This window comes from Diadema antillarum, unplaced genomic scaffold, assembly GCF_040938485.1.
Source record: "Diadema antillarum isolate AM-2024a unplaced genomic scaffold, OU_Dant_1.0 seq00000927_RagTag, whole genome shotgun sequence".
Classification (NCBI taxonomy): domain Eukaryota; kingdom Metazoa; phylum Echinodermata; class Echinoidea; order Diadematoida; family Diadematidae; genus Diadema; species Diadema antillarum.
In genome coordinates this window covers 673718-687932 of record NW_027271778.1, presented here as the reverse complement: position 1 = coordinate 687932, position 14215 = coordinate 673718, and positions in this window count along the sequence as shown.

The window sequence follows — 14215 nt, the reverse complement described above, 5'->3', positions numbered from 1 at the left end:
TTAGTTTGATTTCCATTGCAGTGTGTACAAAATGCTGCTTTACAATGTATTTGTTATATGAAACTTAACATGAGTCATTGATAAATCATGATAAAATGAGGTTACAGCCAGACCTATTTAATGTTTTGGTTTTAACCTCTGTCATTCTATTGGTTTAATTTACTCTATACATCAGAAGCAAACATGAACTTGGTCTGGAATATTGCCACTTGAAAGAACTACTATCAATGTTTGGTGTGCACCTATATTTTTTAAAATCACACATTTGTAAAATTCCAGTCAAAAGTGAAACTCACTGAATGCAGATGAAGATATAAGATATGAATCCATCAAATAACAAAGACAGGCTATGTTATATGAATTATCACATGACTGATTTGAGCTCACTGATAGTCCTACAATATCTGTATTGCCTCTGATGCACATTGACTGATTCAAAAGTCACAATGTATCCGAGAACAAGCCACAAATGTCAGGATTTCTATGAGACAGCTTAAAAATAAGTCTGCTACTTTCTTCACTACCAATTTCTGCCGCTTCTCTGAAAATAGAAGAAGCGTTATTCTGTTTTATGGTCGATGTAAACACCAATATGTGAAAATACTCTGTCTATACAAGATGTGAGTTATGTAATCTCATTAAGGTTTAACAGGGAAGATCAAGCTAAAACCGACCTAAGAATCTTCTTGGCCTGAAATGAACTACATCCTCATAATTGATGGTGTACTTGAATATTTCCTGCTTCCAAAGTAAATATACGACCCCTGGGACAACTGTAGGTAGATAGGCTAGGAGTTGCCTCAAATAGCTCCTTCAGACAGCTATACAAACCTTGTTACCTGTTTGATGCTAATCAACATATTTTTGTGCATCTGAAAGGACACTAGGTATTGATGACCACACTTCTCAAGTCATTTTTCTGTTTTTTTTAATTCTGTGATTTATTCATTATCTTTTAGTCCTTTTAAATACTCTTTTCAGCTAGTTAACAAAGCTTGTTTATAAATGTGTTTAAATACCCAGTATAATGTTTGATGCTACTTAACATAATTTTGGGCATCGGAAAGGAAATTAGGTAATCACAATAACATTTCTGGAGTCATTTTTCTTCTTTTTTTTTTATTCTGGGCACACACTTGTTGTCTATTGAAATATTGTCATCCCTAAAATATGTTGGGAGGTGAAGCATATGTTGCCTTTTGCCAACAAACCATGTGCACTTCCCATACATCAATAATGTTCATACTCTTGTATGTGATCAAATGTGTGTTATATTGACATGCCATGGAGTTGTATTCATGCTACTGAATGAAATGCTATTTGCAGTTTGTAGTCTTCAGTCTACAATGAGTCATTTTAGGATCTTGTACTTACAATCCTACATCTCTGATAATGATGAAAAATGATCTTCACAAATGAGGCATTTTTGCTGTCTAAAAATGGCCACATACACTTCTCATTATAAAGATACCCCTGCCTAATTGCACACAGACATTGTAAAATAGTGTGTGATGCATGGGATAACAATGGTGACTGCTCATTTTTCAGCTTAAACATTACAGAAACAATATAATTCTGTCTAGAACATAAAACAAGATGCAAATTCATGCTAATGGAAGGAGCCTGTAAAGTCTCATCTAAGCAAGATATGGCATAGACTTCAGCCACTCACACCTAAGGGAAATCAACGTATTTATTAGTTTCATCAATTTGCTTTGGACACTGTAAGTCACAATCAAAATGCTTGTATCTTCCATCAGTTATGATACTAGACTTGTAATCCTGGGAATCCTGTACTTATAGATAAAAGACTAAAACAAACGAATAAACAAAACAAGAAACAAACAAAAAACACAAACGAACCAAAAAATCTGAACTCTATTTTTATGTAGAGAGGATCCTTCTTTCTGAGCGAGTTGAGTCTGGGAAGTGAGGCTGTGCCGTACATGACACATTGAATCATGACCAGACAATGGGGATTAGCGATCCTTGAGACTAAATTAGGAGGAGAAGGGACGGTCTGCTCGAACCACCTTTTCTTTGGGGAGAGATGGCCCGTGAAAGGATGATTGAATACATCCTCCAGCAATGACTTGATATCAACAACAGGTTCGCAGGAACACCATCATCAAATAGATTATATCATACATGCACCATATTACGCCTACTATTTGATCTTTCATTTTCATCACTTTGTTATCAACCTATAGCCCAGTGAAGCACAATTCTCGGTGTTGGACATTGTTGTTGTTGTTTTTTCAAATATGGAAAGGAAAATTCTGCATCAAAATTTTCTTGCAACTGTTTCTGCTACTGTGTATGTAGCTTTTCTCATATTGTATTGTGTGTTGGTGTAATAACAATTTAAAGGATGTATAAGGCATATAGCAGGTTTATGTATTTTTCAGGTAGATTACCTTCTGAATTAAACACACATTAGCTTAAAAATATGCATGATCTCTAGTTTAATAAGAAACCTGCAGTTGTTAATGATGTATAACCATAACAGGTATACGAAGCAATGTTAAAAAGAAGTCAGTTACCAATAGATTTCATTTTAAAGCAATTGTCATCATAATTATCTTAATTCAAAGACCACAGAGACATTGAAATATGACAAAATGCATTTATGGTATCAACAACATTCAATTACAATCCAACACTAGACAAAATAGGAAAAGGAGAATCACACAATGGTGCTGAAACAATTAAGTTGTATGTATTCCTTACATATCTCTTGGGACTCTATCTTCCACAACATCTTGGCCAAACCGGTAAGATAGTGGGTGTCTGTATGTCATCTACTGGATCCCTGTCTCTCTAGTTCAATACTCTGTACTGTGGGTGGGAAAGAGAGAGGAAGGGGAGGGGAGGGGGGGGGGGGTGGGGGAGAGAGAGAAGAGGGTGATGGGAAGAGAGTGGAGGGAAGGAGAGATGTTGGGATCAAAGAGAGAAAGAGGAGAGAGAAAGATATAGAGAAAGGGGATAGAATGAAGGAGCAAGGGGAGAAATTAGAGTGTGGGAGAGATGGGCAAGAGAAAGGAAAGAATGATAGATGGAGAGAGAGAGTGGAGAAGAAGGGAGGATGAATGAGAGGAAGATAGAAAGGAGAGAGGGAAGAGGATGAGAATGGGGGGAGCGATTGAGGGAGGAAGAAAGGAAAGGAAAGATGAGGAGATGGTGAAGGTAAAAGAGAGATTGAGAGATGGAGATAGAGAGGAAAAGGAGAAGGGAGGATGAATGAGAGGAAGATAGAAAGGAGAGAGGGAAGAGGATGAGAATGGGGAGCGAGAGGGGGAGGAAGGAAGGAAAGGAAAGATGAGGAGATGGTGAAGGTAAAAGAGAGATTGAGAGATGGAGATAGAGTGGAAAAGGAGAAGGGAGAATGAATGAGAGGAAGATGAATGAAAGAAGAGGGAGAAGAGGAATAGAAGGAGGGAAAGAGAGAAGGGAGAGAAAGAAGGAAGGAAAGATAAGAGAGAGGGATGAGAAAGGGAAAGGAGAGAATGAGAGATGAAGAGAAAATGGAACACAAAAAAGATGAATGGGATGGAGATGAAAGAGAGAAATTGAATGAGAAAAGGAAGAAAAAAAAAAAATGACGGGGGGGGGGGGGGGGGGGGGGGTTAAGATGGCGGGAAAGATGGAAGAACAAAACAGGAAAAACCAGAATAAGTTCTATATACATCGGTCACTCCTCAATTGCACACAATTATCACATAAATAACCCAATAAATGTCAGTGATTGTAGCAGAGATGATTCTTCCTAAAACCCAATTGCATGAGTATATTATTTATCAAAGATATCATGAATAAAATCCCAATGATCATGCCTTCTTGTTATATCTGACAAAATTTTGTTTAGCAGAATATCGTCGGCGACCATCCGAACCGTCGTATCTGTCAGCGGCGTGCGAGAACACGTTTTCGAGAAAAACGCGTTTGAAGTTTGGTGGTCCTTTGAAGTCTAGTGTAAAGAAATTTCTTGCTTTTATTCCCGATCTTTTTATATGAAAAGAAAGGCAAATTCCAGACGATTCGTATAATATATGTATTTAAAATCATGTATGAATAAAACTAATGCTACGTTCACAAAAAGAAAGGCCTCCGCACGGGAAGAGTCGAAAAACAGGTATACGACGGTTCGGAGATCGCACTCTCAGTACGCGCGGTCATCCGAACTGACGTATCGGGGTGATACGTCAGTTTGCTGAACGCGCGTACCGAAAGTGCGATCTCCGAACCGACGTATCCTATTCTTATAACACGCGCGTCTATGCGATATGCATGGTTACGTGGTATTTATCTGTAAAACGAGTGATTTCGTGCATATTTTTGTGTGAATGCAACTATTCTGTGTCATAATTTCATAAGATGTAGTACAAATATGTCCAAGGTCTAGTTTTGGCATGCATGATGAAACACTGGTAGGGGAGGGGGAGATTCCTCTGCAGATTTTTTGTTTGTTTGTTTTGTTTTGTTTTGTTTTGTTTTTTTGACATGAATTACGCTTCAGGCATCAGACGAGCGTTCCTTTGATGTAAAAAACAAACAAACAAACAGACAGACAAACAAACAATCAAAAAACCCACTCCATGTTTAGGACACATTATCTTTGATCAGTTTGTATCTAATTTGTATCACGCAAAAAGTGGTTATACATGTATTGTGAAAGAGGTGGGGCCTATGAAATTATTGCTTTTTCATTGCAGCCTGCCTCTTCTTTTTCCTCTCATTTCATCTTCTCACTGCTCTCCTCCACCTCTTCTCTTTCCCTTGCAACGCTTTAACCCTCTCTCCCACTCTCCAATACTGAAAAAAAAAAACTAAAATCACACATCCAAGCCTTGCTATTCTTTGTGATAATTCATGCCGCAGTCATGACTGCAATGACCTAACTTTCATTCTTTCTAAGCTGCCGTGATGAATACTGTACATTTTAACCCATGAATAAAGATTTTCTTTTATAGCTTACATGCACGGCAGACATAATTCATGATCATTCAGTTGGGTAAAACTCAATTATCAGCTTGCTCATCAGAAATAACATGCAAAAAATTTACTTAGCCACACGTCTGTCTCACATTATTGTTTTTTATATGATTATACATGTATATACGTTCAGGACTCTGAAACAGATGCAAATTAATTTTCTACGCAGAAACATCCACACACACAAACATGGATTGTACTTGTTCACACAAATAATAAAAGGTGTATTGTCCTACAGACTTAAATGATATTCAAGTAGTACTATGAATATCATTTCACTTCCAATTATATATGCTGACATTTTAGTGTGCATAATATTATGATTTCCTCACGATATGAGATCACAGTACATAGAAGAGAAAAACAAAACAAAACAAAGAAAGTGAGTCTTGAGACAAGGCTGCATTAAAATGCAGCAATATTTATTTCAAAATCAATCCATATCTCACATCCAAAAAGAAAAGAAAAGGAATGAACATGTCCTTAAATACAATGGTAAAATTTCATTAAAAATTTTTGAATTTACAGAATGATCAAGATGTCTGTGGTAAAATAGATATTGATTTAAATTCATTGATAATGAACATGTCCTTTAATACAATGGTTACATTTCCTCGAACATTTTTAAATGTACAAATCAAAATGTCTTTGGTTAAATAGATATTGATCTAAATCAATTGTTAAACCGATTTTAACATGAGAAAATTGTACACAATACAGTTTATATTGAAAAACATTCTGAAACATTCATCAGATGGAAATGGCTTAAAGCAGAAGGCCAACTTCCTCCTAATATTAGTGAATCTCTAATAGCTCAGGTCTTAGGGCTAAAAAAAAAAAGTACATTGTATGATTTGAGTTGTTATTATGTGCATGTTTGTGATTGTACTTTCATTTCGATATAACAGTAATATCTACGCAACGGTCCTACAGAAATCAAATCACATTTGGAAGGAGGAATAAAGCTGTTACATGTACATCTTTCACACGAAAAAATATGACAATTATTGTTAAAGAAATATCACAGCTTATCATGATATCATAGAATATTTAATAGCTATAGAATAGACAAATCATAACATAGTGAATTGTGGTGGGGAGATAGTGCGGAGTGATAAATTATCAAAAATTTGAATACATAGACTAAATTGCTTTTGCATGCACAAACAACTGTAGGCACCATAGGCAAGCAATAATTAGTGAGAAGTTGGTCAGAGCTGACATTTTGCTGGGATGGATCTGATGGTGCTTCATTGTTCAATTCTGGTACAAAGTGTGTATTGGTATCTCTTGAATGCAGTCCATGTCCTTGGTGATGCCAACTGGAAATGAAGAACACAAAAAGGAAAACAAGATACACATGGTGCATAAATATTACATTTGTTTTATCATATTTATCAAAAGACTGAATTTATCATTTCTTTGAAAGGACAAGATGTCATCCAGCTTACAACTCATGGTGGATCCATGCGAGGACATATGGGGTGTAAGATGCCCTTATTGTTTTTGTTTTTTTGAACAAAATATCAACAGAGAAAACTGGAGGACGTGCGTGTGGTCACCCCCCCCCCCCCCCCCCCGACACACACTTTACAGAATTCCTGGACCCACCACTGACAACTGCAAAAAAAAATAATGGTACATATTAGCCAGGATGCTACATTCTATGCTTGTGTATAGTTGATGTCATTCTTTTTATTTGTTATTATATGACAGCAATAGCATCATTTATTCCGGATTATTAATGGTTATTCCAACAAGATTGAGTCAGCAATATCTGGTTGGGTTTCCCGATTAGATTAAATGCTTTACAAACACTCACCAGTGAGAAGTTGCAGGTCAGAGATGACATTCTGCGGGATGGATCTGACGGTGCTTCATTGTTCAATACTAGCATTGGTATCTCTTGAATGCAGTCCATGTCCTTGGTGATGCCAACTGGAAATGAAGAAACAAAAAGAAAAACAAATGCATATGGTGCACAAACATTTTATTTGTTTCCATCATATTTATTGAAAGATTGACTTTATAATTTCTTTTACTAAGATTAACCTTTTAATAGCACAATTTTCAGGTAGCCCTTTGTAAATGTCCACAAACAAGATTTTTTTTTTTGCCCAGCAGAGATCGGACAGATTGGTGATCTGCATCAATGCAAAAGCAGTCAAACGGTACATGCATCCTCATTTGAAAATTGCTCATAGATTATCACTCAGCTTGGAAGGTCCAGGTACAAATGGCAGACAAGCTACATTCTCCAGTTGTGTGTTAGCCATTTGCTACAATATGACAAGAAGGATAACATGTCATCCAGATTGCAACCAGTGGTTAATTCATGTGGGGCACATCAGGTGTAAGATGCCCTTTATTTTTGTCTTTTTTTAACAAAAGAAATAAACAGAAAAACTGGAGGACGTGCGTGTGGTCCCCCCCCCCCCCAACTTTCACAGAATTCCTGGACCCACCCCTGACAACACAAACACTGGTACATGGTAGCCAGGATGCTACATTCTTTGCTTGTGTGTAGTTTATGTCATCCTTTTTAATTGCTATTAAAGTGTATAAGACAGCAATAGCATCATTTAATCTTAATTACTGATGGACATTCCAACAAGATTAATGCAGCAATATCTGGTTGGGTTTTCCAACAAAATTAAGGCTTTACAAATACTCACCAGTGAGAAGTTGGTCAGAGCTGACATTGCTTCGTTGTTCAATTCTGGTACTGGTATCTCGTGAATGCAGTCCATGTCCTTGGTGATGCCAACTGGAAATGGAGAAAACAAAAAGAAAAAGAAAATACACATGGTGCATAACTATTACATTTTTAAAAAAATCATATTTATTGAAAGATTGACTTTATCATTTCTTTCAAAGGACAAAATGTCATCCAGATTACAACCCATGGTGGATCCATGCGGGGACACATAGAGTTTAAGATGCCCCCCCCCCTTTTTTAACAAAAAAATTAACAGAGAAAAACTGGAGGACATGCATGTGGTCCCCCCCCCCCCCCCCAATTTGCAGAATTCCTGGACCCAACCCTGAAAACTGCAAAAAATACTGGTACAGATGTACATGGGAGCCAGGATGCTACATTCTATGCTTGTGTATAGTTGATGTCATTCTTTTTATTTGCTATTATATGGCAACAATAGCGTCATTTAATCCGGATTACTAAGGGATATTCCAACAGGATTGATTCAGCAATATCTGGTTGGGTTTCCCAACAAGGTTAAGGCTGTACTAACACTCACCAGTGAGAAGTTGGTCAGAGCTGACATTCTGCTGGGGTGAATCAGACGGTGCTCCTTCATTGTTCAATACTAGCATTGGTATCTCAGGAAGGCAGCTGATGTCTTTTTTGATGCCAACTGTAAATGAGGAAAGCAAAATATACATAGCCTATGTTTATTTTATTGTTTCTATCAGGGTTTTTTAAAGGATTGAATTTATCTTTTTTTTATATTAAGATTAACCTTTTAATACCACAATTTTCAGAAAGCCCTATTTAAATGTCCACAAACAAGAGGGGTTTTTTTGCCCATCAGCAGAGATCAGACAGACTGGTGATCTGCATTAATGCAAAAGTAGTCAAACGGTACATGCATCCTCATTTGAGAATTGCTCATAGATTAATTATCACTCTGCTTGGAAGGTCCAGGTACAATTTGCAGACAAGCTACATTCTCCAGTTGTGTGTTAGCCATTTGCTACAATATGACAAGAAGGATAACATGTCATCCAGATTGCAACCAGTGGTTGATTCATGTGGGGCACATCAGGTGTAAGATACCCTTTATTTTTGTCTTTGTTTTAAACGAAAGAAATGAACAGAAAAACTGGAGGACATGCGTGTGTTCCCCCCCCCCCCCCCCAACTTCACAGAATTCCTGGACCCACCCCTGACAACTGCAAAAAACACTGGCACATCGTAGCCAGGATACTACATTCTTTGCTTGTGTGTAGTTTATGTCATCCTTTTTAATTGCTATTAAAGTGTATAAGACAGCAATAGCATCATTTAATCTTAATCACTATTATGGATATTCCAACAGGATTAATGCAGCAATATCTGGTTGGGTTTCCCAACAAGATTAAGGCTTTACAAACACTCACCAGTGAGAAGTTGGTCATAGCTGACATTTTGCTGGGATGGATCTCCTGGTGCTTCGTTGTTCAATTCTGGTATTGGTATCTCGTGAATGCAGTCCATGTCCTTGGTGATGCCAACTGGAAATGAAGAAAACAAAAAGAAAAAGAAAATACACATGGTGCATAAATATTGCATTCTTAAAAAATCATATTTATTGAAATATTGGCTTTATCATTTCTTTGTCATCCAGATTACAACCCATGGTGGATCCGCGCAGGGACACATGGGGTTTAAGATGCCCTTTTTTTAAACAAAAAATAAACAGAGAAAAACTGGAGGATGTGCATGTGTTCCCCCCCCCCCCCCCCCACCAATTTACAGAATTCCTTGACCCACCCCTGACAACTGCAAAAAATACTGGTAGATGGTAGCCAGGATGCTACAGTCTTTGCTTGTGTAGAGTTGATGTCATTCTTTTTATTTGCTATTATATGACAGCAATGGCATAATTTAATCCGGATTACTAATTGATATTCCAACAAGATTGATTCAACCATATCGGCTTGGGTTTCTGAACAAGATTAAGGCTTTACAAACACTCACCATTGAGAAGTTGGTCAGAGCTGACATTCTGCTGGGATGGATCTAACGGTTTTCCATCACTGTTCAATACTAGCATTGGTATCTCTAGAATGCAGCTGATGTCCTTTTTGATGCCAACTGTAAATGAGGAAAACAAAATATACATAGTGCATACATTTTACACTGTTACTATCCTATTTTTTTTAAAGATGATTTTTAAAAAAAAATTAAGATTAACCTTTTAATACATTTTCAGATAGCCCTATGTAAATGTCCACAAACAAGAGTTTTAATTTTGCCCATCAGCAGAGATCTGACAGACTGTGGTGATCTGCATTAAATGCAAAAGCAGTCAAGCGGTACATGCATCCTCTTTCCACAGTCAATTGCATGTGCTTATGAAGAATACAAAAACATTGGAAGTGAGGCAAAAAATAGCATTTGCTGATAGGCTTACAAACTCTTTTGTTACGTATAGGGCACCCGAATGGGGTCAGTAAACCAAAATTCTTTAAACTCAGCCTTGCTGGCTACACACATAGATTTTCAGTTTTGCAGCAAAACAAGGCATTATGAAATTGGAAAAAGTAACTAACACAAAATACAAGCAGATGTGACACAGAAAAAGAAAAGAAACTGATAGAAGGTCTAATCTGTTCATTAAAGTTTTTTTTTTTGTAGGCATAACACAAATAAACATGAATTAAGGCTACACAAGTACACGCTCATGTCTTTATTGTGAAAACTTGGTATACCAGGTTGTGCTGTCTATGAGTTGACACCATGAAAACCTTATATACCAGGCACTACTTCATTGCATTCATACAGTATGGAGTAAGCTACTTCTAACATTGCAGCACAGTTATGAAGTTATTAGAGGCATTGCGCCAGTTAGGGTGTTGTTGAATTGATATGCAATAGCGCCATCTATGATAATAAGCAGTATAACTGTGACTTGTACCACTACCATGGTTCGTTGAATAAATGCTCCTCCAAGTATCAACAAACTAACGTTGTGTTTCTCCTTAATTGCGTGGTGGCAGCGCTGGAATACTACCCACAGCCTAAGTTAAATCTTGCCCATCACAGGAAGAAATTCTGCTGAAATAAAACAGCCAAGTCCACCGTAAACGTAAGTTTTTACTTAGGACTTCAATAGCAACTAGTTTGTTTGTACGGTACAGTCCCACACACCCACAATGGCGTGTGCTACGGCCAAAGTGCCAAAGCAATGGTGCTTGGGTAAAATAGAAACCATCACCTCATTTGAGAGTTGGAGACAGAATCTCCTGTACACCCTAAATCTCGACCAGCACTTTGCACCCTTCCTAGGCGAGTCAGTGACATGGTCCAAAAAGACCAAGACAAATCCTAATCGGGGCTTTGTTGATGACACTAGCTCTGTCCCCACAGATTCTCGCAAAACAGCTCAGCAAAAGGCTGTCATGCTTGATTTAATGCTAGGACAGATTGCCAATTTCTGTCCTGTGATTGCGAGGAACTGTATAGTCCGTAGTTCCACTTCACTCAATGACATTTGGTCGAAAATTCGTCTCCATTACGGTTTTCAGTCTACCGGTGCCCATTTTCTTGATTTTTCTAACATCAAGTTGGAAAGTGATGAACGGCCAGAGGACTTGTACCAAAGGATACTTGCCTTTGTAGAGGATAACCTGCTGACCTCAGGTGGAGGTATTACTCACCATGGCGATACCATTACAGAAGACGAAGAGCTCACTCCAACTATCGAAAATTTCATAGTGTTGCATTGGCTCCAATTGCTTCATCCTGATCTCCCCCAGCTAGTCAAACAGCGGTACGGCACAGAGCTCCGCTCACGTACCCTTGCTTCTCTTAAGCCTGAAATATCTCAGGCCCTCACTAGTCTCCTTGAGTCAGTTGAGTGTTCTAGGGCCATGCGTGCCGCTGCCCTTCCTCCGCGCAATCGCAATCAATATAACCCTAGGCGCGCTCAACCACAATCTCGTGTTCGACCTCGCGCTAAGCCTGCTAGGTCATGCCCCCTCTGTCTCCAGGCTGGCCGCCCCAGCAATCACTTTCTTAGTGTATGCCCCTACCTCCCAGAACCTGATAGGCAGTACATGGCTAAAGCCCGCCAGGTTGCTAAGATTTTTGATAGTGATGAGATGCTTGCGGATGACATTGAACCCCAGGACACTCAGGTTGACCCAGATGCGGTGTCTGGGCCAGACTCCAGAGACTCCCCTGCTACACTCCGTGTTCAGGTGCGTCAGTCTCCTTACTTTGACGCTTTTTACAATCATCATGTTGTTCGTGTCACTGTTGACAGCGGTGCAACTGGGAACATGATGCGGGCCTCTACAGCACATGCACTAGGATGTAGTGTGGCTCCCACATCCCAGTCTGCCCACCAAGCCGATGGATCATCCCCCTTGGAGGTCGTTGGTGAAACCCGTCTCACGTTGTCTCGTGATAGTCATGTTTTCCATTTTGAGGGCTTGGTTGTGGAGAATTTGGATGTTGAGGTCCTTGCTGGGACCCCATTTATGGAGCGCAATGATGTGGCTATTCGACCAGCTAAGCGGCAGATATCATTGGATGATGGCACTGTGTACTCCTATGGTTCCACTGGGAAGTCAAAAGTTGGCCATGCTGTTAGGCGTGCCCACGTTCTCCGAGCTCCTTCTAAAACCATGACTCTCTGGCCAGGAGAATTCCTTGAGCTTGCCTTGCCTCCCCAGTTTGCAGATGAGGAGACCTTTGTGTTAGAGCCTCGCACAGACTCTCCTCCTACTCCCTCCCTGCCAGAATTTTTCCCGGTTACCCAGGTGGTCCCGAGTATCGCTGGTAAGATCCGCATTCCCAATCTGTCTGAGGCGCCCTGTATTATTCGGCGCAATTCGCATTTGTGTCAGGTCAGCCCCATGTGTATGGAGGATACAGGTCTGTCTACCCCACCCATCACAGGTCGGCTTGCAGCGCCCCCCACCCCGCCCCGTGGGGAAGGCTCCTCTGCCCAGTCTGCTGAATCAGTGATTCTCGATCCAGATGGGATTCTCCCAGCACAGACTAGGCATGCTTTCCAGGCACTTCATGCCAAGTGTGACAGTGTGTTTAGCTCCTCTTACAAGGGTTATAACGGTGCTTCTGGACCATTCCAGGCTGTTGTGAACATGGGCCCAGTCCAACCACCTCAACGCAAAGGGCGGCTCCCCTTGTATTCCCATGACAAGCTTGTCGAGTTGCAGGATAAATTTGATGACCTGGAGAAACTTGGTGTTTTTGCTCGTCCGGAGGATATTGGTGTCACTGTTGAATATGTCAACCCATCCTTCTTGGTCAAGAAACCCAATGGCGGTCACCGGCTAGTCACAGCCTTTGCTGATGTAGGTCGTTATTCAAAGCCTCAGCCCTCGGTGCTCCCTGATGTTGATTCTACATTGCGTAAAGTTGGTCAGTGGAAGTACATTGTTGCATCAGACCTCGCCAGTGCATTCTATCAGATACCCCTTTCAAAGGAGTCCATGAAATACTGTGGTGTTGCTACACCCTTCCGAGGTATCCGGGTATACACCCGTTGTGCCATGGGTATGCCAGGCTCCGAGACTGCCTTGGAGGAAATGATGTGTCGCGTGCTTGGAGACTTGTTGGTTGAAGGCGTTGTTGTCAAGTTGGCAGATGATCTGTACTGTGGTGCCGACACACCACAATCCTTGCTGCAGAACTGGTCGCGGGTACTGCAAGCCCTAGCTGCCAATGGCCTTCACCTGTCCCCGACCAAGACTACTGTCTGTCCCAGGACTACAACTATCCTAGGGTGGATCTGGTCTGAAGGAACCCTCCGTGCAAGTCCACACAGGATGACAACATTGTCAACCTGCTCCCCCCCTACTACGGTGAAGGGCATGAGATCGTTTATTGGCGCGTACAAGATGCTTGCTCGTGTGCTCCCCAGCTGTGCTTCGTACGTGAGCCCCCTTGACGATTCTATTGCTGGCCTAAAGTCTCAAGACCGCATCCACTGGACAGATGAGTTGCATGGTGCATTCACCAAGGCTCAGTCCGCCATTCAGTCTTCACGGACTATCACTCTGCCACGCCCCTCCGACCAGTTGTGGATTGTCACAGATGGGTCAGTCAAGAAACATGGCCTCGGTGCCACCATGTATGTGACAAGAGATAAGAAACCCCTTGTGGCTGGTTTTTTTAGTGCTAAGCTGCATGGCCGCCAAGTCACCTGGCTCCCCTGTGAGGTGGAGGCATTGTCAATCGCCACTGCCACCAAGCATTTCAGCCCGTTCATTATTCAGTCACATCACCCTGTCTGTATCCTTACTGACAGCAAACCATGTGTTCAGGCCTATGAAAAGCTGTGCCGTGGAGAATTTTCTGCTAGTCCCAGAGTCTCCACATTCCTAACAACTGTGAGTAGGTACCAGGTATCCATTCGCCATCTAGCTGGCTCTGCGAATGTACCAGCTGATTTTGCCAGTAGGAATGCTCCTCCATGTCAAGAGCCCAAGTGTCAGATTTGCTCTTTCATTGCTCAGTTGGAGGGTGCCG